Source organism: Panthera uncia, chromosome C2, assembly GCF_023721935.1.
Source record: "Panthera uncia isolate 11264 chromosome C2, Puncia_PCG_1.0, whole genome shotgun sequence".
NCBI classification, from domain to species: domain Eukaryota; kingdom Metazoa; phylum Chordata; class Mammalia; order Carnivora; family Felidae; genus Panthera; species Panthera uncia.
The window spans coordinates 143,773,460-143,797,294 of NC_064810.1; the positions used below are offsets into that span (position 1 = coordinate 143,773,460).

The following is a 23,835-nucleotide window of genomic DNA, read 5'->3' on the forward strand; positions in this document are numbered from 1 at the left end:
CTTAAAATATTTGCATCATGCACACCCCCTCTCTGTTGACAGCGACTCCATTCTCCCAACTATCCAATCCTTCCACAGGACAATTGGGAACTTTTCTCATTTTCTCATGCCCACAGCCAACCTGCCAGAAAACCCTTTGGGTTCCACCTTTAAGATATAGTCATAACCTGACGACTTCTCACTGTGTCCACCATTACTGTCACGGCACGAACCGCCATCTTCTTTCTCCTGGGCTATTGCAATATCCACTCCCTCCACCTGTGGCCCCTGTAGTCTACTTCCAGCAAAACAGCCAGGTGACACTTTTAAAAACATTACTCAAATCATCTTCCTCTGCCCAAAAGCCTCCAGCGGCTTCCCATTTGTCTGGCAGTAAAGGCCAATATCTTCACAATGGCCTCCAAGGCTTTGAGGACCTCACCTCCTACCGAGCTCTCCCTTGTCACTTGCCTGAGCCACACAGGGTCTGCCTGCTGTTCCTGGAACAGACAAGGCTTTTCTGCCTGAGGGGCTCTGTGCCACTCGGTCCCCTGCCTAAAATGCCCTTTCCTCCTTATCCCCTTGGCATACCCCTTCACCTCCTTTAAGTCTTTGTTCAAATCTCACCTCCTCAATGAGGTTGACCTTCCCCTATTTCATACCTCAACCACTCCCTGACCCTGACACTCTAGATTCTCTTTTCTTCCATTCTACCATTTTTTTTCTTTCTTTCTTTCTTTCTTTCTTTCTTTCTTTCTTTCTTTCTTTCTATTTTCTTTCTTTCTCTTTCTTTCTTTCTTTCTATTTTCTTTCTTTCTCTCTTCTTTCTTTCTTTCTCTCCTTTCTTTCTTTCTTTCTCTTTTCTTTCTTTCTCTTTCTTTCTTTCTTTCTCTCTTTTCTTTCTTTATTTCTTTCTTCCTTTCTTTCTCCTTTGCACATAGTGTTCACAGTTGCACACAGTTGTACAGTGAGTACCTTTACTCATCTGCCTTGCTTATTCTTTCTCCCTACCTAGAACACCAGCTCCGTGTGGACAAAGGGATCTGTATCTGCCTTGTTCATGGCTGTATGCCAAGCCTAGAACAGTGAGAGACGCACAGAAGACCCTCAACACATATTTGTTGGCCAAAGAATTTTGAGTAAAGGTAGCTCATCAAACCAACCAGAAGCATTTCACCCTGAAGACCCTCTTGGTTTTCAGAGCAGAAGCATGAAACATAGTGCCAAGAATGTCTGCTGAGTTCCAACCATGAACCTGACCTTATATCCTTAGTTCTACTGACTCTCCCACCTACTAAGCTCTCCTTTTCCTTAAGTTCCAAGCAGCATAATTCCTTTGATATTTTGTGGGATTTCAGTTTAAATTTCTGTTGGTGGCACATTCTTCCTTGAACTAGAGGTACCTTTATACTTGCCACCTGCCCCTATTTCAGAGTTTTCAAATTCTGGGTCGCACGCCATTAGTGGGTCATGAAATCGTTACTGTTTCATCATCATAATTTTTAAAATGTGGAAGAGAAATAGATTAGAAATAGAATAAAATAGAAATAAAATAGAAATAGAATAAGATAGAAAATGCCAAATTAATTCTATAAAAGAGGCAAATATTTATTTTGTGCTACTTTTGTTTCATATGTGTATCCACGTATTGGCTTGTGATAGAAATAGTATTTCTAACACTGGATTTCTGTCAAAAAGTTGGGAAAACACTCTCTTATTTGACTCTAAGGCCCATGAGGGCAAAGAACGGTCTCCTTCATTTTTCTCTTCATCATAGGGCCATCATAGTGCCTTATAAAGAGGCTAAGAATATGATTTGAATTGAATTGATCCTCTGGACTTCAGAAATTTTGTTTTTGTTAAAAAATGTTTACGTACTAATATGTGGCCGACATAAACACCCATTTAAATGAAGCTACCACCCCAAAAGTGATGATGTGGAAGCAATTCCAGATACCAGCCTTTTATTGGAAGTCCTTGAGTCCTCACCACCATTGTTGTTCCCTGCGTGGTGGTAAACCAATCATGGTGTGCAAGCATTTTTGTAACTAATCTACAAAGAGATCATTGAGAGGAAACATTTAGACATCTTTATACAATTAGATACAGTAATTACGTGTCTGCCAAATCTAAAAATAAACAATGGAGATTTTATTTTTAAATTTTCGTTTCATTTTTCTGGGAATTCATTTTTATTGCGTTTACAAAAATATGGGTTCATGGCGGTTGGGAAAGTAACAACAACAACAAAAACCTGATGCTTCCCAAAGAGAATGAGAAGTACCGTTCGAAAATATAAGTGGAAGATGTTTATTTTCAAATTATCAAAAGCACGTATTTCTTGCCAACGTTCGGTGATGTTACTGACAGAAAGTGTCTCATGTAGCCTGGCCCTTGTTGAAGTCACAATATGTATTTGCTATCACTTGGTAGGTTATAGTCATGTATTTTTTCTGGAATGTCCATGTCTCTTGACTGTTCACCCACAAATCTGTGTGATCATGGCCTCTGTACTAGTAAAAACTCTTGAGAATCTGTTTCCATATATGTATTTATTGAGATAAACCACATACATATTTACTGGGCTTAAAACATGTTACCGGTTAAACATTTTTCTCCTATCCCCTTAGGGTGCATATTCAGAGATCCCTACTCTATACCTGTGGCAGCAAACTTTTTCTGGAACGGTCCAGACAGTAAATATTTTCCACATTCAGTCCGTGTTGCAACTACTCAGCTCTGCCTTTGTACTATGAAAGCAGGCATAGACAATATGTTACCAGATGGGTATGGCTGTGTTTCAAAGATCTTTATTAAAAAAAGGTAGCAACTCAGACTTGAGTCGAGGGCCATAGTTTGCTGATCTTTGTTCTGGACTCTAGAGAAAACTACAAATCCAGATGCACTCTCCCAGGAAGTACAGGTTGCTCTATGCTGAGCAGCAGGAGAAATAGAATCCCAGTTTCTGTTTTAATTTGTTTTAGACCCAAACAAAATCATTTTATACAAAGGGAAGCTAAGGCCCCGAGAGATGACATTCCCTACGACCCCCATAAGGAAATTTCGCTCTGTACAACTGAAGGTTTTGCCCGCTAACCATGTCACCTTGCGCTTGCCATAGAACTACGACATTTAATGGCAACCATATTAAATTGTTTTATTGATAAAGAACATCCTGTCTCAGCAAATTGTGGTTTCCTAATGATGGTATTTTCCTCAGATTTTGCTTCATTTCATTAGAAAATATTACATTCATGGCTCAGAAAGCCTAGCTGAATTACTTCTAACTAGTTGTATGGTTGAAAGGACTCAAAAAGAGAGGTAAAAAGAACACCAGCCATTTGCTTTCAGGAACGGCTCAGAAATTGGCAAGAATTCAGACTACAAAGGGAAGAAATTCTCAGGAGCTTCATTTCAGTAACTGTACCTGGTATTAATGATCCGCCTAGGTGTTGTTTAAACATGCACGGTCAATACATTATGCAAACAACACCCTGGCCAACGACAGAGGGCTTTCACGCACGCACGCTGCATTTAAGACGCAAAGTCATGGTTAATTCATGGCCAAGGATAGAACTAATGTGAGCAGTAAATAAAGTCAGGCCCTAAGGGTCAGCAGATCAAGGATGATGTCGCTACACTGGCAGCAAGGACATAAGCTTGCACCTCTTTATGCGTTCGGCTTCTGAACCCAGGCCAAGACTTAGCACAGTGTGGACGGTCAATGTTTGTGGTATGAATGAATGAATGCCAGGGCCGCTAAAAAGGATTACAGAGAGTTCTTAACGTTGTCCTCATTGCTTTCACTTTTACATTTCTTCTTCTATTTCATTAAGGTGATTAAAGAGGAGGGTGAGAAGGAATCTCATGGGAGCAATCTAAATAATAATCTGTGTCATGGAAAATGAATTGAAGTCCAGAGACACAAAATTACTTGGCCAAGACTACATCACTTTGTAAAGACTTCACAGACAAATAAAATTTAGAGAGGTTTTCTCACATTTTGGTAGTATCCTTTCAAAAGCCACACTCATTATCCTAAGCATATATCCAGACTATGGAAGATTTCCGAATTTACTCTATCTTTAAAACCAAGACTAGGAAGCTTTGCTTTGTAACTCTATATATCAAATTCCAAGGATATGGGAAATACAATTCATGCGTGACCCATCTCCAAAGAGCTCACAGACTTTCCTGCTGGGGTACCCCATTCTCGCCCTTCTCTGACCCTAAAAAATTCCCCAATGAGAACGGATTGTGAGTGGGTGGGAAGAGGAAAGGCTCACTGGCTCCTATTTTCAATCTGTCTAATGAAGGATAGTTTCTTGAAATTCCTTTTAACCAAAGACCACAACTTTTATTCCATAAAAATACTTCAAATGCAAACAACCCTGGAAGACAAAAAACCAAAACTGTTGACTTAGAGTCACTCTAAGGGGTAAATAGCTTATCAGATCTTTTCCAAAGAGTAGGTTCTCACAGCTACAGACTCCATGGAGAGAAAAGGGTACCGGGGGGAAAAGCAAAACAAATGTTGGCTAATTTACATTTTTTTTGCTGGAGGCTGCCCTGTCTCTGAATTTAGTGGAGTCTCTACCAGCTCAATTTCCAGGGATTTGTTCTGAACACTTGCGACTCCAGCACCAGTGCCATTTCTGGGACTCACTACCTGAGTTTTCCTTTCTCCTCTGCCAGCTTGCTTCATGCTCCCAGAAGTCACTCCCGCAAATGCAATTCTGGCTCTTTCACCATCTGTCTCAATGAAGGGGTATCCTTTCTGGATGGGATAAAAATATTTAACAAAAATCTTTTCAGGTAACTGTAACCCAACTGACTACTAAAGGAGTCAGGCTTTCACTGAATCGGGTGGTTTTAGTGGTCACTGGTGGGTCGCACTGGCAGTTGGCTCTAAAATGGATACCTTCAGCAGGAGGCTTATCAGAGAGTATTCTCAGAACCATCAGCCCGGAGGGGTCAAGGGGAACAGGGTTGGGCGGAGAAAGAAGCTGAGCTATAATGGAGTTATAGCAAAGGTCTCAGTCGATCTGATTCAATCTCCAGAACGAAGCTGGACCTTCAGAATTGCCCCGAATTCAGGCAGGAGATCCACTTCACTCATAACCCAGCCTTGACCAGTCATTGAATGAAGCCTGTGCCTGAGAAGGATGTACTATGTTGGGGAGATCTCGGGCAAGGCGGTGCTCTTCAGTTGAGGGAAAGTCCCAAAGAGACATATCAACTGAGGGCCGTCAGCAATCGGCATTCACAGCAGCTGAGGAAGTAAGTGCTTCTGTTCTGGACGGGGATCTTTGTGGGGAGCCATGGCATCCACTACAATAAGTCACCGTCCCTTTAAGTACATGCTTTGACCCAAGGCTCAGCAAAATGGAAAACCGGTCATTGTTTTTTTTAGAAATTTTACCAAGATTCATTCTTTTCGGCAAGTTATGTCACTCACAGTAGTGTTGTCCATGGTGTTTGAGTTACCAGTTCAACGCACCGGGATCAATCTGCATTTGGAATTGTCATGTTGATAACACCTCAACGCAAGCATCTGCCTGCTTCACTGTAAGTGTGGTCAGACCCACAAATTAAAATGTTTGAAATGCATATTATCATAAATTACTTTTCTGTTCTTCCCCCTTTATATTTCAGTTAAAAATATGTGCATGAGTAATAATATTCATATAAATTTTGTTTCAGGACAGCAAAGGAAGCATTATATTTGATATGAAAGGAGAGAATTAGATTTGAAAAAGCAATTTAGGATGAGAACTTGCCCTAGAGTAATTTTCAGCCCTGGCTACCCATTAAAATCATCTATGAAGCTGCAAAACATCCTGATGTCCGGGCCGTACCCCAGAGCAATTAAATCAGAACCTCCAGAGGCAAAACCCAGGCATATCATTATTTTTGAAACTCCCCAAAGAATTGCAACGTACAGATAAGGTTAAAAACTCTGCGCCCTAGCACAGTGGTTCTCAGGCTTGAGGTGTTTCACAATCACCTAGAGAGCTCCTTAAACTACAAATTGCTGGACTCCACCTCCAGAGTTTCCGATCCAATAGCTCTGGGACGGGGTTGATAATTTGCATTTCTAATCAGTCCCTGGGTGATGCGAAAGCTGCTAGTTCTAGGACCGCACTTTGAGAAACAGGGTTCTGCAGGCTTGGTCTGTCTGACCAGAGTTCCCACCACATTTCGGAACTCCCCTCCACTTTCTCCCTGGTCCCCCGCCCTTCCCCCCCTCCACTAAACATGTTACAAAATCTTTAAAAATGTCCCTTTATCAGCATTTGGGAAGACGCTTTCTCACCCTCTACACAGTTATTTCCTAATCCTACATATCTCCGTTTCCATGAGCAGCATCCACTAGCCGTAAGGTCGGATGACCTCCAACTTCTTCCATTAGTTTTTCATCTCCTTTTGTCTTGAATTTCTCTATGATTATAGGTGTGATTCTCCAGATTACCAGACTAGGACTAGAAACATTCCTTTGAAACAGCAAGCTAATTGCTTCTATTGCACACTTCACTCGCAACATCTACGCTGTTGGAAAGCCCATGCACTCACCTGTGTCTTTTCACATTTGCTATTTTTTATCCCGAGTTGGGCCAGCTGCAGCGGTCCTTCTCTACTGCACAGCATTTTGCTGCCAGGACCTAGAAATGCATCACATTTGGCATGGCTCACATCAAGCAACGTCAGTAAACGACACAAAGGCGGGCAGCAGGGATTTGGCTATAATCTTTTCTAAGTTCCCCTTAAAATCAGAATATTTCACAGGTGGATTTAAAATAAGATTTATTTAATTCCTGCCACCTTGCAATCCTTTCAATAGGAGAGTTTCTAAAACTTGCATTAAGACTTGTGAAAGAAAGAAAGAAAGAAAGAAAGAAAGAAAGAAAGAATCCAAAATGGAGCCACTTGTGCTAAGACCCAAGTCAGCAAACCAAGACTTAATACCTAACCTAACTGTAGTTTCAGCCTCTCCCAGGAATGTTACTTTCCACCAGTTTATCTGGAATTACCTGGTCAGCATTAGTGAGGTAATCTGCCTGAGAGACCCCCGCCCCCCAGCTTCCTCCAAAGGAAGGGGAGCTTGCCACAAAGGATCCATTCTTTGTCTCACCCCTTTCTGCCTATAAAAGTCTTCCATTTTGTACACATTTTTGGAGCCCCTTTCTAGCTGCTAGGTGGGATTCATAAATTGTTGAATAAAACTAAGAAGATCTTTACATTTTATTCAGTTGAATTTTATTTTGTAACCAATTCATACCCTCCACTCCAAACACTAAATCTGAAAAAGCAGTTTGGAGGTTCAGATAACAACTAAGCTTCTTCCTTAAGAAAGCCTGAAGAAAAAGGAAACCAAAAAAGCCCTCATTTTCTCTAGTAAAAGAAAAATACTCACACAATTTTTCAGTTTGGCTAAGATTAATAACTCATAATCTGAAGATATTGGCTTCTGTTGAAGTGAATATCAAGATTTATTGACCTGCGGAGTAAATATTAACAGAGGTGAAACTGAGGTTAATAACAAACCTCAAGGGATAATACATCTTTATATTTGCTGAAGTAAAAAGTCAGCCCATATATTGCTCATACATACATTCAAAAACCTCTTTAACCAAAAAGCTCTGGAAATCTCTTTGCTGTGACAGGTTGCTTAAATATATGACCAAATTTCCATTTGTATTAACATTCTTTGGGTATGGAGGCAGCCAGAAAAGCAAAACATTAATCACTTCCTCCGAGGATCATCAGTAACCAATCAAAGGGCAGCCACTTATTTACATATTAGATCTGATTGGAAGAAACTGATCCTAACTAGCATCTCATTCTCTTCAATCTTGCTAATGCAGGCAGTATGTTGATCTAACCGGCACTAATATTTGGTCACCTGATAAGCCCATCTTTCCCCTTGCATACTAAATAAAAATAATCCAAACTCCTCATTTCATACAAATCCAAATAAGTATGCTTATTGTCAACAACAAATTTTGTTGACAAAATAAACTGTTTGTTAAAGAGGCATTTTTTTAACTGCATTTATTTTGAGAGAGAGAGAGAAAAAATGCATGTGCAAGGAAGGAGCAGAGAGAGAGGCAGAGAAAGAGGGAAGAGAGAGAATCCCAAGCAGGTTCTGCACCACTGGGGCTTGAACCCACAAACCGGGAGATCATTACCTGAGCTGAAATCAAGAGTCTGACGCTTAACCGACTGAGCCACCCAGGCACCCCTGGTAAAAAGGTGTTTTTTTAATATAGGAAATATAATTTTACCTGCATAAAGAGATATTTCTGGGCTATGGTGTTAGAGGGCCAGTGTTGAATTCTGGCTTTATGACTTATTTGCTCTGTGACATTAGGCAAGTGACTCAACGAAATGAAATGAAATGAAATGAAATGAAATGAAATGAAATGAAAGATAAAAATAAATGAGGTAAGGACTTCCAGGGAAGGTGGTGGTATAGAAGGACCCTTGGCTCACTCCTCCCATGGATTCAAATAGATAACATTCTCATCAGTGTAAATAACCCAGAAAATGACGCAGAGACTTGCAGAATAAACCCCACAACTAAATGTAGAGAAGTGGCCACACTGAAGAGAGCAGGAGGGGCAGAGATAGTGTCAGGAACTAAAGGGAATCAGAGGACCGCCCACAGGAGGGAGGGTGCTGCAGGCATGGGAGGGGAAAGAAACAGACTTCCACACTGGGGAGCCTGCACAGGGAAGATGAATCTCTATAACATTTGGCTTTGAAAACCAGAGGGGCTGAACTTCATGAGTCCTTACAACCAGCAGGACTTAAAATCTGGAATTTAAAAAATTCAGCAGGCTCAGTTCTGGGAGAGCTGGGAGGGGGGGAAAAAAACCAAGTGTCTGCCCTTAAAGAGACAGCACAACAAATAGCCCATGAAGATACAGCATAGAAGCAGCAGTTTGAAAGGTGCCTGGGGCATATGAGAGGCAGTGTTACTTACTAATCTCAGTGTCCTAGAAGGACAGAAATCATGGGGAACTCCTCCAGGAACAAAGGAACTGGAAGGCACCATTTCCCTCCCCACCCCCCAGCGTAAACACCCTGCCACCTGCAGGACTCACTAAGTTTTTAGCACTGCTGTGCCCACCCCTCACCTCCACCGTGCTTCTGCCAATCCACCCCTTTGGACATCCGTCCAGGTGATGCAGGGCCCTTCTTGCAGAGGAATGAATGCACCCAAAGCTTGCTAGCCCCCCCCCCCCCTGCATAACACCCTCTGCTGTGCTTCCCCAGACCCATCCAAATGGTGCCTCAGTCCAGGCACTGCAGGAGCCCTCCTGCAAAGGAACCAGGAATGGCAGTTCAAAACACAGCATCCCCCTGCCACTGTGCTTCTTGGGACCTGCCCCCTCCAATAGGCTCTTGGCCAGAGTTTATACAGGGAGTCCAAAGTGACTCCTTCCCTGGAGAGAGGAAAAGTCCACCACCACCACACACACCGGTCAGAAGGAAGAACCAGCAGTGGCCTGGGTGCAGAAAACTGGTCTGACTGCAGGCCCTGCCCACCAAGGAAAGCTACTCAGGGGACAACACAGGGAAAGTACCTCCAGTTCCATGCTACCACATTTCAGTCAAACGCCTGGTCTGAATCAACTCAAGCCAAAAGCGTCCACTAACTGGCCCACTGACAACACAAGAAGCAAACACTGCTCACCACAGGCAAAGAGAGCCAATGCAGATAACAGGACTGAAGGGAAAAGCAGCCTAGGGGCCACAACAGGGTGCACACGTCATGCAAAGGAAACACTCTTGAGGTACTGGGTTCTGCTGAACAGGGAACACAGCACTGCAGGGCACTATAGGACCTCTTCCTCAAAGGCCATTATTTTCAAGGGCAGGAGATGGTAGCTATCTTGCCTAAAACACAGAAACAGACACAGAGAGTTAGACAAAATTAGGACACAGAGGAATATGTCCCAAATGAAAGAACAGACAAAACCACAGCAAGAGACCTGAGTGGAATGGAGAGAAGTAATATGCTTCATAGAAAATTTAAAGTAATGATCATAAAGATACTCACTAAACTTGAGGAAAAAGGGGAGGACAGCAGTTAGACCCTCAACAAAGAGATAAGAAAGAACCAATCAGAGATGAAGAACACAATAAATGAAATGAAAAATACACTCGATGGAATAAATAATAGAGTAGATGAAGCAGAAGAATCAATCAGTGACCTGAAGGACAAAGTAATGGAAAGGTGAGCAGGTGAGAGAAAAAAAATATGCAAAATGAGAATACACTCAAGGAAATTAGCAACATCATCAGGTGTAATAAATTTTTTAAAAAACATTTATTCATTGTTGAGAGACAGGAGAGAGACAGTGCAAGCAGGGAGGGGGAGAGAGAGGGAGGCACAGAATCTGAAGCAGGCTCCAGACTGAGCTGTCAGCACAGAGCCCAACACAGGGCTCAAACCCATGAACCATGAAATTATGACTGGAGTCAAAGTCAGACACTTAACCAACTGAGCCACCCAAGCGCCCCACTCTCAAGTATAATAACATTCACATCATAGGGATCCCAAAAGAAGAAGAGAAAGACAAGGGGCAGAAAATTTATTTCAAGAAATAATAGCTGAAAACTTTCAGAATCTGGGGAAGGAAACAGAAATCCAGATCAAGAAGGCACAGAGATCTCCCAACAAAATCAACCCAAAAGATCCACACCAAGATACATAGTAATTAAGATGCCAAAATGTAGTGATAAAGAGAGAATTTTAAAAGCAGCAAGAGAAAAGGAAGCAGTTACATACAAAGGAAACTCCATAAGGCCGTAAACTGATTTTTTAGCAGAAACTTTGCAGGCCAGAAGGGAATGGCATAAAATATTCAAAATGCTGAAAGGAAAAAAATCTGCAACCAAGAATACTCTATCCAGAAAGTCTACCACTCAGAATAGAAAGAAACATGAAGAATTTCCCAGACACACAAAATTTAAAGGAATTCATGACCACTAGACAAGCCTTACAAGAAATGTTAAAGGGGACTCTGACTGGAAAGGAAAGACCATAAGCAGGAGTAAGGAAAGGAAGCACTAAAGCAGTAAAAATAAGTATATTTGTAGAAACCAATCAAGAGGCTCTCAAAATATAAGGATATAAAGTATGACGCTATATACCTAAATTGTGGGCAGAAGAGGAGTGAAAGATGGGTTCAAATTTAAATGACCATCAACTAAATATAGACTGCTATATACAGAAAATGTTATATACAAACCAAATGGTAAACACAAATCAAAAACCAGTGATAGATATGCAAAAAATAAAGAGAAAATATCCAAGTATATCACTAAAGAAAGCCAACTAATCATCAGAAAAGAGAGCAAGAGAAGAAAAGAACAGAAAAAAACTACAAAACAAGCATAAAACAAGTAACAAAATGGAAATAAATACAGGCCTATCAATAATTACTTTGAATGTCCATGAATTAAATACTCCAATCAAAAGACATAGGGTGAAAGAATGGATAAAAAAATCAAGACCCATCTATACGCTGTCTACAAGAGATTCATTTCAGTCCTGAAGACACACAGAGATTGAAAGTGAAGGGATGGAAGAGCATTTATCACACAAATGGAAGTGAAAAGAAAGCCAGGTAGCAATACTTACACTGGACAAAATAGACTTTAAAACAAAGACCATAGCAAGAGACACAGGGCACTATATAATCATTAAGGGGACGATCCAACAAGAAGACATAACAATTGTAAATATTTATACACTCAACATGGAAGGACTTAAAGCAGTTAATAACAAACATAAAAAAAGTAATTGATGGTAATACAATAATAGTAGAGAACCTTAACATGGCACTTACATCGATGGATAGATCATCCAAACAGAAAATAAACAAGGAAACCGTAGCCTTGAATGACACATCGGACCAGGTGGATTTAACAGATATATTCAGAACATTCCATCCTAAAACAGTAGGATATAGGCGCCTAGGTAGCTTAGTTGGATAAGCAGCTGACTTTGACTCAGGTCATGATCTCACACTTCATGAATTCAAGCCCTACATCGGGCTCTGTGCTGACAGCTCCGAGCCTGGGCCCTGCTTCAGATTCTGTGTCTCCCTCTCTCTTCCCCTCCCCTGCCCACACTCTGTCTCTCTCTTTCTCAAAAATAAACAAAGTTTAAAAAAAATTTTTTCTTAAACAGCAGGATACACATTCTTTCAAGAACATATGGAACATTCTCCAGAGTAAATCACATATTAGGCCATAAAACATGTCACAACAATCTTTAAAAATATAGAAGTCATTCCATGCATCTTTTCTGACCATAATATTATGAAATGAGAAATCAATCACAAGAAAAAATCTGGAAAGAGCACAGGTACATGGAGGTCAAATAACATGCTACTAAACAATGAATGGGTCAACCAAGAAATAAAAGAGGAAGTAAAAAAATACATGGAGACAAATGAAAATGAAAACATAACAGTCCAAAATCTTTGGGATGCAGCAAAAGCCGTTCTAAGAGGGAAGTTTATCGCAATACAGTTCTACCTCAAGAAGCAAGAAAAATGTCAAATAAACAACCTAACCTTACACTCAAAGGAGCTAGAAAAAGAAGAACAAACAAAGCAAAAACCAATAGAACAAAGGAAATAATAAAGATTAGAGAAGAAACAAATGAAATAAAAACTAAAAAATCAACAGAACTGATCAATGAAACCAGGATCTGGTACTTTGAAAGATCAACAAAATTGGTAAACCTTCAGCAAGAACCATCAAAAAAGAAGAGAGAGATGATTCAAATCAACAAAATCAGAAATGAAAGAAGAGAAATAACCAACACTGAAGAAATACAAAGAATACAAGAAAATATTATGAAAAATTACATGCCAACAAATTGGACAACCTAGAAGAAATGTATAAATTCCTAGAAACATATAACCTCCCAAAATTGAGCCAGGAAGAAATAGAAAATTTGAATAGACTGATTACCAGTGATGAAATTGAATCAGTAATCAAAAAATTCTAACAAACAAAAGTCCACAACCAAATGCCTTTACAGGTGAATTCTACCAAACATTTATTTTAGTTTTTTATTTTTTTAAATTCTACCACACATTTAAAAAAAGTTAATACTATTCTTCCCAAGCTATTTCAAAAAATAGAAGAGGAAGAAAACCTTCCAAATTTATTCTATGAGGTCTGCATTACTCTGATGCCAAAACCAGATAAAGACACTACAAAAAAAGAGAACTACATACAGGCCAATATCTCTGATGAACACAGATGCAAAAGTCCTCAACGAAGTATAGCAAACCAAATTCAACAATACATTAAAAAAAAATCATTCACCATGATCAAGAGGGATTCATTCCCAGGATGCAAGAGTTGTTGAATACTTGTAAATCAATCAATGTGATACATCACATGAACAAGAGAAAGGATAAAAGCCATATGACCATTTCAATAGATGCAGAAAAAGCATTTGATGCAGTACAACATCCATTCATGGTAAAACCCTCAACAAAGTGAGTTTGGAAGGAACATGTCTCAACATAATAAAGGCCATATATGAAAAATCCACAGTGAACATCATACTCAATTGTGAAAAACTGAGAGTTTTCCCCCGGAGATCAGGAATAAGACAAGGATGTCCACTGTCACCACTTTTACTCAACATAGTACTGGAAGTCTTAGCCACAGAAATCAGGCAAGAAAAAGAAATAAAAGACATGCAAATCAGTAAAGAAGAAGTAAAACTTACATTATTTGCAGGTGAATTGATACTATATATAGAAAACCCTAAAGACTCTACTACAAAACTACTAGAACTGACAAATGATTTCGGTGAGTTAGCAGACTACACAATCAATGTACAGAAACCCATTTCATTTCTATACACTAATAAAGAAGCAAAAGAAAGAAAGAGAAAGAGAAAGAGAGAAAGAGAAAGAAAGAAAGAAAGAAAGAAAGAAAGAAAGAAAGAAAGAAGGAAGGAAAGAAATTTAAAAAGCAATCCCATTTACAATTGCACCACAAACAAGAAAATACCTAGGAATAAACCTAACCAAGGAGGTGAAAGACCTGTACTCTGAAAACTATAAAACATTGATGAAAGAAATTGAAGACAGTACAAATGGAAAGATATTCCATGCCAATGGATTGAAAGAACAAATATTGTTAAAATACCCATACTACCCAAAGCAATCTACAGATTTAGTATAATCCCTATCCAAATACCAAGAGCATTTTTCACAGAACTAGAATAATTCTAACATTTGTATGGAACCACAAAAGACCCTGATTAGCCAAAACAATCTTTTCTTTTTTTTTTTTAAGTTTATTAATTTTAAGAGAGAGAGAGCATGAGTGGGAAAGGGGCAGAGAGAGAGGGAGAGAAAATCCCAAGCAGGCTCCACACTGTCAGCATGGAGCCCAACACAGGGCTCAAACTCATGAACTGTGAGATGATAATCTGAGTCAAAATCAAGAGTCAGACGCTTAACCGACTGAGCCACCCAGGTGCCCCCAAAACAATCTTGAAAAAGAAAAACAAGGCTGGAGGTTTCAAGTTATACCATGAAACTGAAGTGTTCAAAACAGTAGGGACATATAGACATACAGATCAATAGGACAGAAAACTCAGAAACAAACCTATGAGTATATGGCCAATTAATCTTCAACAAAAGAGGCAAGAATATGCAATGGGAAAAACAAATCTTCAACAAATCATATTGGGAAAACTGGATAGCTATACACAAAAGAATGAAACTGGACTGTTTTCTTACACCATACACACAAATAAACTCAAAATGAATTAAAGACCTAAATGTGAGACCTGTAACCATAAAAATACTAGAAGAGAGCACAAGCAAAAATTTCTCCAACATATGGGGCACCTGGTGGCTCAGTCGGTTAAGTGTCCGACTTCAGCTTAGGTCATGATCTCATATTCTGTTAGTTTGAGCCCCACATCAGGCTTTGTGCTGATGGCTTAGAGCCTGCTTTGGATTCCGTGTCTGCCCCTCCTCTGCTCACGCTCTGTCTCTCTTGCTCTTGAAAATAAATAAACATTTAAAAAATTTAAAAAAATTAAAAAATTTCTCCAACATAGATGATGGCAACATTTTTCTAGATGTGTCTCCTGAGGCAAGGAAAATAAAAGCAAAACTAAACTATTGGGACTGCATCGAAATAAAAATCTTCTGCACAGCGAAGGAAACAATCAACAAAACTAAAAGACAACCTACTGAATAGGAGAAGATATTTGCAAATGACATATCGGATAAAGAGTTAATACCCATGGGGCGCCTGGGTGACCCATTTGGTTAAGCTTCTGGCTCTTGATTTCAGCTCAGGTCATGATCTCATGGTCGTGACATGGAGCCCACATCAGGCTCCACACTCAGGATGGAGCCTGCTTAAGATTCTCTCTCTCCCTTTCACTCTGCCATCACATGCTCTCTCTTTTCCCCTCTCTCTCTCTCTCTCTCTCTCTCTCTCTAAAAATAATAGTCTGTTTATGAAGAAAAGAGTTAGTATCCAAAATATTTAAAGAACTCATACAACTCAATACCCAAAACACAAATAATCCATTTAAAAATGGGCAGAAGACATGAACAGACATCTTTCCAAAGAAGACATACAGAAGGCCAACAGACACATGAAAAGATGCTGAACACCACTCATTATCAGGGAAACGCAAATAAAAACTACAACGAGATAACACCTCACACCTGTCAGAATGACTAAAATCAAAAACACAAGAAACAACAGGTGTTGGCAAGGATATGGAGGAAAAGGAACCCTCATGCACAGTTGGTGGGATTGCAAACTGGTGCAGCCTGTGGAAAACAGTATGGAGTTACTTCAAAATATTAAGAATAGAACTACCCTACAATCCAGTAATTATGCTAGTAAGTAGTTACGCAAAGAATACAAAACACTAATTCAAAGGGATATATGCACCCTTGCATTTATCGCAGCCTTATTTAGCCAAATTATGGAAGCAGCCTGAGTCCATCAATAGGTGAGTGGACAAAGAAGATGAGGTATATATATATATACAATGGAATATTGCTGAACCATAAAAAAGAATGAAATCTGGGGCACCTGTGTGGCTCCGTTGGTTAAGTGTCCAACTCTTGATTTGGGCTCGGGTCATGATCTCGTGGTTCGTGGGATGTAGCCCCACATGAGGCTCTGTGCTGACAGTGCAGAGCCTCCTTGGCATTCTATCTTCTCCCTCTCTCTCTGCCCTTCCCTCCTTCTCTTTGTCTAAAATAAATAAATAAACTTAAAAAAAAAGAATGAAATCTTGCCATTCGCAACAACATGGATGGAGCTAGAGAGGATTACGCTAAGCAAAATAAGGCAGTCAGAGAAAGACAAATACCATATGATTTCACTCATATGTCGAATTCAAGAAACAAAATAAATGAGCAAAGGAAAAAAAGAGAGAGAGAGAGAGAGAGAGAGAGAGAGAGAGAGACAGATCAAGAAACAGACTCTTAACTATAGACACCAAATCAATGGTTACCAGAGGGAAGGTGGGTGGGGGGTGAGTGAAATACGTGAAGGGGATTAAGAGTACACTTATGATGAGCGCTGAGTTACGTATAGAATTGTCGAATTACTATATTGTATATCTGAAACTAATATAACACTGTATGTTAACTACAATGGAATTAAATTTTCAAAACTCAATTAAAAATAAGTGAATAAAGAGAATAGATATGAAATCATAATTGTAAATGAAGTAAAACAAAGATAATAATAGCACCTACTTCTTAAAGTTGTTGGCAAGATTAAATGAGTTAGGACACGTATATAGTGCCTTAAAATATACGCTTAGAATGTATCAAGGGGTATATAAATGTGTGTTGTGACAAAGAAAGTTCCAGGGAAAAAAGAACTTCAGGGTCATTTGGCCCAAAGTCTTAAACCTTTTAGTGCACGCGATCTAGCTTGTTTGTTTGTTTGTTTTTTGGTTTAGCCTGATCCATTGAGAATACTCAGTGTTGCTACCACTGATACTTGTTTCAATTCAGTTGCCAACATATAAAATTCAGGAAAATTCCATGCATAATAATCAGAATTTACAGCTTTGACAAAACCTCGGGAGACACGCCTGTACTGGACTCATTCTCAGAGGCCAACAATCAACTGTGCTGAGGGGCAGGTGCCTGCTGTGGAAAGGGCAGGGGCCCCTGCCCGCTGTTGTCCATTTGCCACAGTCCCCACCGCTCTCTATTACTCCCCATCCTGAGGCTAAGTGTCAACTGGCAGGTATTATCCCATTAACACCACTGGCTACTCCTGTAGTAGGATAAAACCGAAAGAAAATTGTATCCTCACACCAGAGACTTTTTCCAAAATGGAAAACCAAACCAAAGAGCCATGTGTTTTAAGAAAAATGTCATCCAGACATATTTTCTCGAACATTAAGAGGATTTCTGGGTTTACTATGCCAACAAAGCGTGCCTGTAGCAAAAGAATACAACTTAATCTGCCATTAGGAAAACCAACCATGAGAAGAAGCGTGGCTAGCGTGTGGAAAGGATGCTGAGGGAAGGCTTAACGATCTGTAAAAAGAGCCTGAAATTTCAACAGTTGTTTCCGGGAGCATGAGGAAAATAAGTGGTGATGCTGTGATAGGCGGTCATGTACACTTTTTGCATTCACTACCTGTCCTGCCCAGGCAGCTCCTTGCGTGTCTGTCCTTTGACCCAAGCCAAATGTGCCATCGTACACATGGAGGAGCGGATGCCAGGGAAGTGTAGAGATGTGACTAATCGTAGCATGCTAATGAGAGGCGGAAATAAGACTGGAACCTGGTCCCTTGGCTCCACTCCACATCTTTTCTATGATTCAAGTCCAAATGTAAATGGCTTCCACTGTGACTTCATAATGACAGTGTGAATACACACCTCCCTGTGACTCGAATTTCCACTTTCTCCTCCTCTCAGGAGACTATGGGGAAAGGGATTTAAGTAAATGCGAGGGTTCGCTCTCCAGTGAGAAAACACTAACGGCGGTCCTAGAATTGTAATTGTCCAGAGTGTTCAAGAGATGGAATAAAACATTCGATCCGCTGGTTTCTGGATGAACAAACTATATAAATGAGGTTAATGCCCCTCTAAGCCTTAATTACCAAAATGAAAATCTTAAGAGCAAAAATATAAAACAAACAAGCAGTAAAGATACATTTGGTGACACGATATCTCATCAGTTGTCAGAAAGTTCTCCATTTTCATACCTTAATGCAATAGAAACAGTCTTTTATTTCTTTTGAAGAAAATGTAGCATCGTTTTACTTAACTTTTGCCAAGTCTCTGATTGACCCTAATTTATTATATTGTTTCATTTTCTACAATCTCATGAGCCCACTGGTCAGATACCTTCGGAAAGACTCCAAGATACATGCCTGAAACTACAAAAATAAGAGCTGGGACCAAAACACAAACAAACAAAAAAAAACTAGCCCTCCCATACAGACAGTCATGCAATTTATTAACTTCAAAGGCTCCACTATCAATATCTACAATTATTTACTCCAAATGCTTTTTGTTTTCTATGCCTTTGCTGTCCCTCCTTCAGCCAATGGCTTTCCCCAAAGAGGACAAGAAAATTCTTCTCCCATTGCTTATTTTATTTTTGGTGAGGTGAGTTTTTTTCCTTTTGTTTTAAGATAGTACCTGATCTTTTTCTTCAGTATTGCTCTCTTCCCAGGCCCCCTGCTCCCATTCAAGGTAATGGAGCTTTGAGAATTGCCTCAAGGGAGAAATCTAATGCCTCAAGGTGGAAATCCCTTAGATGGTGAAAACCAGTTTTTCAGACTTTGGTTTCCAAAATTCTAAACTTTGTTAGTCAAACACTAAGAGAGTTTAAGGAAAAGTACTGAAGAGAGGGAGACTGTCTTGAGAGAATTAAGTAAGGGACAAGATGTGACGTGAGGACTTTAAGATCCCCCAGAAAAAGACGTTCTGCATCTTCTGGGAGAGATCAAGACAAAACCCCAGGGAGGAGGTATGAGGAAAGTCAGGGCAGGTGAGATTCCAGGCTTTCCTCAGAATTCCATGTTATTCATCTGAGACCTCCAGGCAGAGAGGACTGTGAGTTCAAGAGAAAAGGACACCCCGGCCCTCCCGAGTGTAGACTGATGTCCGAGATGCATCTTCATAGGTAGACCATCCCCACTCACTCCCAGTGCCTTGGCCCTAAGCAGCCTACATGGGATTACAACCCCTTGCACAGGTTAGAACTTTGGAGAAGCCAATGGGAACTTCCAAATGGACTGAAGAGAAGGGAGGGATAGTCAAAATGCAAATAAAATTGTGAGGCTTTTATATTGTTTTTTTTTCTTGCATATGTAGTTTGTGAACTCATTTAAGGACAACCCTCAAGCACCAGAATTATTCTGACTTAAAAATAAAGTGAACAGCCCTATTGGTTTTCAGTTATGAGCTTAACTCCCTTTCAACATCTCTGAAATCCCCTTACTAAAACCTGTCTTTCCACCAGTGACTCAGGCATCCAAACCAGAAACAAGGGTTTCCCTTTGCTTCTTTGGTTTCCTTTACTCTCCAACCCACCTATCGCTACCCTTTCCTTTTCCTTCATCTGTGTGGCTGACAAGTCCTTCAGATTTTGGCCCTTAAGTTTTGCTCTGGCTTATCCTCTTGTGATGCTAATTTTATATGTCAACTTGCTGGGCTAAGGGATGCCCACATAGGTAGTAAGACATTTCTGGGTGTGTCTGTAAGGGGGTTGCTGGAAGACATTAGTGTTTGAACCAGTAGGCTAAGAATGTCCTCCCTCACCTATGTGGGCAGGCATCATGCAATCCCTAAGAGCCCAGATAAACAAAGGGCAAAGAAAGGGTGAATTCTCTCCCTCTTTTCTTCAGCTTGAGTGGCAAATTTCACCGACCCTCTGATATACAGCTCCTGCCTTCCTCTTTCTCCAGCTTGCAGACATTAGGCTGATCACTGGACTTCTTGGCCTCTGTGACCACATGAACCAGCCAATTCCTCTCTTTTATCTCCCTCTGTCTCTGTCTCTCCCTCTCCCTCTCCCTCTGTTCCTTGGAGGGATTAAGGGATTGCTCCTGGAAGATATACCTTATTGACTAGCTAACGCCCCAGTTGAATTGATACCTATGCCTGCCCAGAAAAGAACTCAGATTTAAAGGGCTGGATGAAGGAAGAGCAAAAGGAAATTGGAAAGTGACATAAGGTTATTTGCAGTAGCAAAAAAAAAAAAAAATACAAACAACATAGGGTCATGGATTGTGTAGGTGATGACAGAAAGGGAGAGAAATTGGCATTTATTGACCTTTTTGACCACCCAGCCTGGTAAGTGCTGTATCCCTTAAGTATATTGACTTCTTTTAATATCTCTAAAGTTCTCCTGAAGTAGATATTATTGTCCCCTCTAAATGAGGACACTGAAGCTGAGTGAACATAAGATACCCTGGTTTGAAGAGCTGAGGAGAGAGGGAACTTGAACCTAGGTCTGTGTGACTTTAACGCTGATGTCCTTGTTGCTTCTAAAGATATAGAAGAGAAATTCCTGCTTTTTCCTCAGTTCTTCCTGGGGACAGAGAAAGGGAATGGAGGTTTAGTCACCATCTCCTGACTACTATAATGACAATAGTATCAAATACAGCCTTTAAAGTATACTCTGCATTGTTGTAAATGCTCTAGATACACTCATTTTATCCACATCATCCTCCTGCGAGGGAAATCTTGTCACGTTCCTCCCCATTTTACAGATAAGCAAACAAGGCACAGAGAGTTTACAGACACGCCCAACACCATGCAGCTAGTAAGGAGCAGATCTGGGATTCAAAACCACACACGGCTACTGGATGGATACCTTTAGTTATTCTGCCTCAGTTTCCCCCCCCCCCATGGGACACAGAAAGACCAACAGGGCTTGGAAGAAAAGAAATCCAGATTTCTCCTAGCCACTCCAAGGGTTTTCTCTGCAACTGTATGAAGACAAGGTTTGTATCAGTACCCCATTACGCGGGTGACCTTCAAAGACCTTCAACTCAAGGCTAAATTTTACCCTGGAAGAAAGCTACAAGTCATGCCGTTTTAAGTTAAGCTCTTATTTCCTACAGATAAAATGGGATACATTAGGTCCTATTTCTGGAAAACCATTTGATTCCACAAAAATACACAAATCACAACAAATCCATGAAAGGAGCAAAAATGTAAGCTTTTATAAACACTTCTTATGTTAAAAAACACTTAATGCAAGTTTGGTTGCTGCATGTACTAGCCTCTTTGAAGTTTGTTAAAATACAAATCAATGAAGTTTGGATTGAAGATAAATTATTTTTCCTAGCAGATTTCCCCCTAGCAAGCACAGGCATATGTCACTGCTCTAGGCATCTCAGACTTGAATTCAAAATTAGAGTGATTTGTCTCAAAAATTTTATTCCAAGCCAGTGCGAATGAATGGAAAATTTTTGCATAGTAAAAGCTGGAAGAGAGACCGTTTCCATGATGTCATTTTCTTCAATGATCTCTTGTTCTTCTATGGCAGTAGGTCTGTTGACAATGACCTTTGCCTGATCTGTCAGTATTGCTAATTGTTACAGTCATTATTGATTACCCTCTTGGTTTTGCTATTTTGGTGTTCGTATATGTGTTACTAAAAATTCAGGCATTTTCACTGATGTAACAACCATTGTTTTGGAATTTAAATAAATCTGGAAATTATTTGCATATTGATGGCATATTTAAAGAGCTCTCTGCTGCATTCAAATTTCATATCGAACAAAGCTTTCTTGTTGAGAAAGCATTTTTCTAAAGCTCCAGAATCCTCCAGAAGAGGAGGAAAATGACAATTGATAAAGTAAAGCTTCATTCACAAGAATAATTCTTATCTAGTTCAAAGGCTTTCTGAACAAGAGGGATATAAATCTGACAGTTTTGAAACTGGAACAGGTAACTCTGCTTTGGAGTATCACAAGTACAAGATAAAACCAAAGAAGACATAGATAAACCTGAAATGCTTTCTTTGAGACAAAAAAATACTGCACTTTCTCTCCCTCTCTCTATGTTCCTCTCTCTCTTTCTCTATCTCTCCACCTTCCCTCTCTCTCTGCCCCTCCCCTGCTCACACTCTCGCTCTCTCAAAATAAAATAAACTCTAAAAATCACTTTATGAATCCTGCGCACGATTTTAAAAGATAGTAAGAATGTCAGTATTATGCAAATTAATTGCCAAAATTAATCAACCAGCAAAAATCAGAAAAACTTTATCGGTACAAATTGTTGAGTTTTTAAGATAAGTGATCATGGTGATGTTATGCTTACAAATAAAGCTGCTCTCATTTGTATGTCACTTAGAATTAGACTCACACTATCTCTTTAGAACCATTTCCCAATTTAAAATGCACCAGAATCACCTGAGGATCTTGACCTTCAAGTTCTGCTTCAATAGGTCTGGGTTGGAGCTCTGGAATTTGCACTTTATAACAAACTCCCAGGTGATGCTGGTACCGGTCCAGGGATCACACGTTGAGTAGCAAGGTTCTTTTGGTCTACACCACATCCTACCATGTGTGTTCGGTCATTCCCAAATGAATGCCTGTGATCACTACCAAGTAGGATCGTTTTAATGCCTGTGATTTGAATGAATGGAAGGTGGGTGCTGGGAGCTGGTCGGTAGGAGAGGTGGGATGATGATGGCCTTGGAGACTGTCAGAGGGTTAGATTTATGTGGAAGAAAACTGGAAGTCACACGTTCCCGTGAAGAAGGATCCAGGAAGCATCCTGGTCATATGTGTACAATGCGTTGAAGCAGAGGAAACTGGTCCAGACTGTTTCCAGTCCTCTTTCAATCAATGGCGTCAAAAAACCATGAAGGTAGAGCCAGCAGTATCTTCCTGGGATGGCTTGCCTGCCCCTCTAGTCCTGGAACTTGTGCTCACTGCCTGCTTCGCCATCTCTTCCTCTAGGGAGCTCCTTCTGACTGTGCCCGGCCGGATCAGGCGACCGTTCTGCGTGCCTGTGTGGCCTCTGTGTCACCCCTTTCAAGGCACTGACCCTTTGCATCCAACCATCTGGTCACCTTCCATCTCCCTTTTGAACCCGGTGCCCTCTGAGGGCAGAGACTACTCATGCCTGTCTGCTGTGTATCTGGCACATCGCAGACTGACTGTCCAGCCTCCGGGGGACACTGATCGCTAACTATTTGTTCAGTAAATGAGACTTAAGCAAGTCTCTCCTCTGAATGTTTTTTTTCCCACTGTTCAATTAGGGGATGATCTGGAGCAGACTGAACCAGCCACTGTGCTCCTGCAGCTGCCCAGCTGGTTTTCCTTTTTGCTTTGACCTCTATGTCGAAACAGGGGGTTTTAAGGCTTTCCCTCCACCCAAGACTCTACTTAATCCACCCTGGCTCACACTGGGCTCTCTGATTCAGTGCAGGTCTTGTTTCTGGATTAGGGGGCAGATTCTACGCAAGTGATGACAGCAGATAATCTCCTACCTTTTCATTGTCTTCATTATGCATTTTGCTCAGGTGGTGCTCAGGTTGCTGAAGGGAATGTGGCTTGGTGTAAGGCAGCAAGGGGAGGTGAGGAAGTCAGGAACCTTCCTGGGCAGTGGCAGGCACTCTGGTCCCTGAATTTCCCAGTAGAGACAGTCTGCAGCAACATGGCAATGTTCATAATCCCTCAGATGCGCCATTAACTCCAGAGTCCCAACTCACTTGCTGCACCCTCCCAAGCAGAGCCCAGGGCTCCTTGCAGCTTTCGCTGTGTTCAGTCAGTGGCAAGGGCAGGAGGTTCACCTAGCATAAGGAGTAGCCCCTATACGCAGAACCACCTGA

At 40.6% G+C, this 23,835-nt stretch overlaps 1 long non-coding RNA gene across 3 annotated transcripts in view; it reads right to left on the minus strand.

Moving 5' to 3' along the window:
- Positions 1-1,926: 1,926 nt before the first annotated feature.
- LOC125921390 (uncharacterized) overlaps positions 1,927-23,835 on the minus strand; it is a 32,486-nt gene continuing 10,577 nt past the window's right edge. The window contains exons 1-4 of one of the 3 annotated variants that reach the window (XR_007457406.1): positions 17,671-17,821; positions 6,553-6,641; positions 4,649-4,756; positions 1,927-2,032 (exon numbers count right to left, since the gene is read on the minus strand). This is a non-coding gene — a long non-coding RNA (uncharacterized LOC125921390). Of the gene's footprint in view, positions 2,033-4,648; positions 4,757-6,552; positions 6,642-17,670; positions 17,822-23,835 lie in introns of those variants that run through there. The other 2 variants (XR_007457405.1, XR_007457407.1) reach the window with 2 other exon arrangements.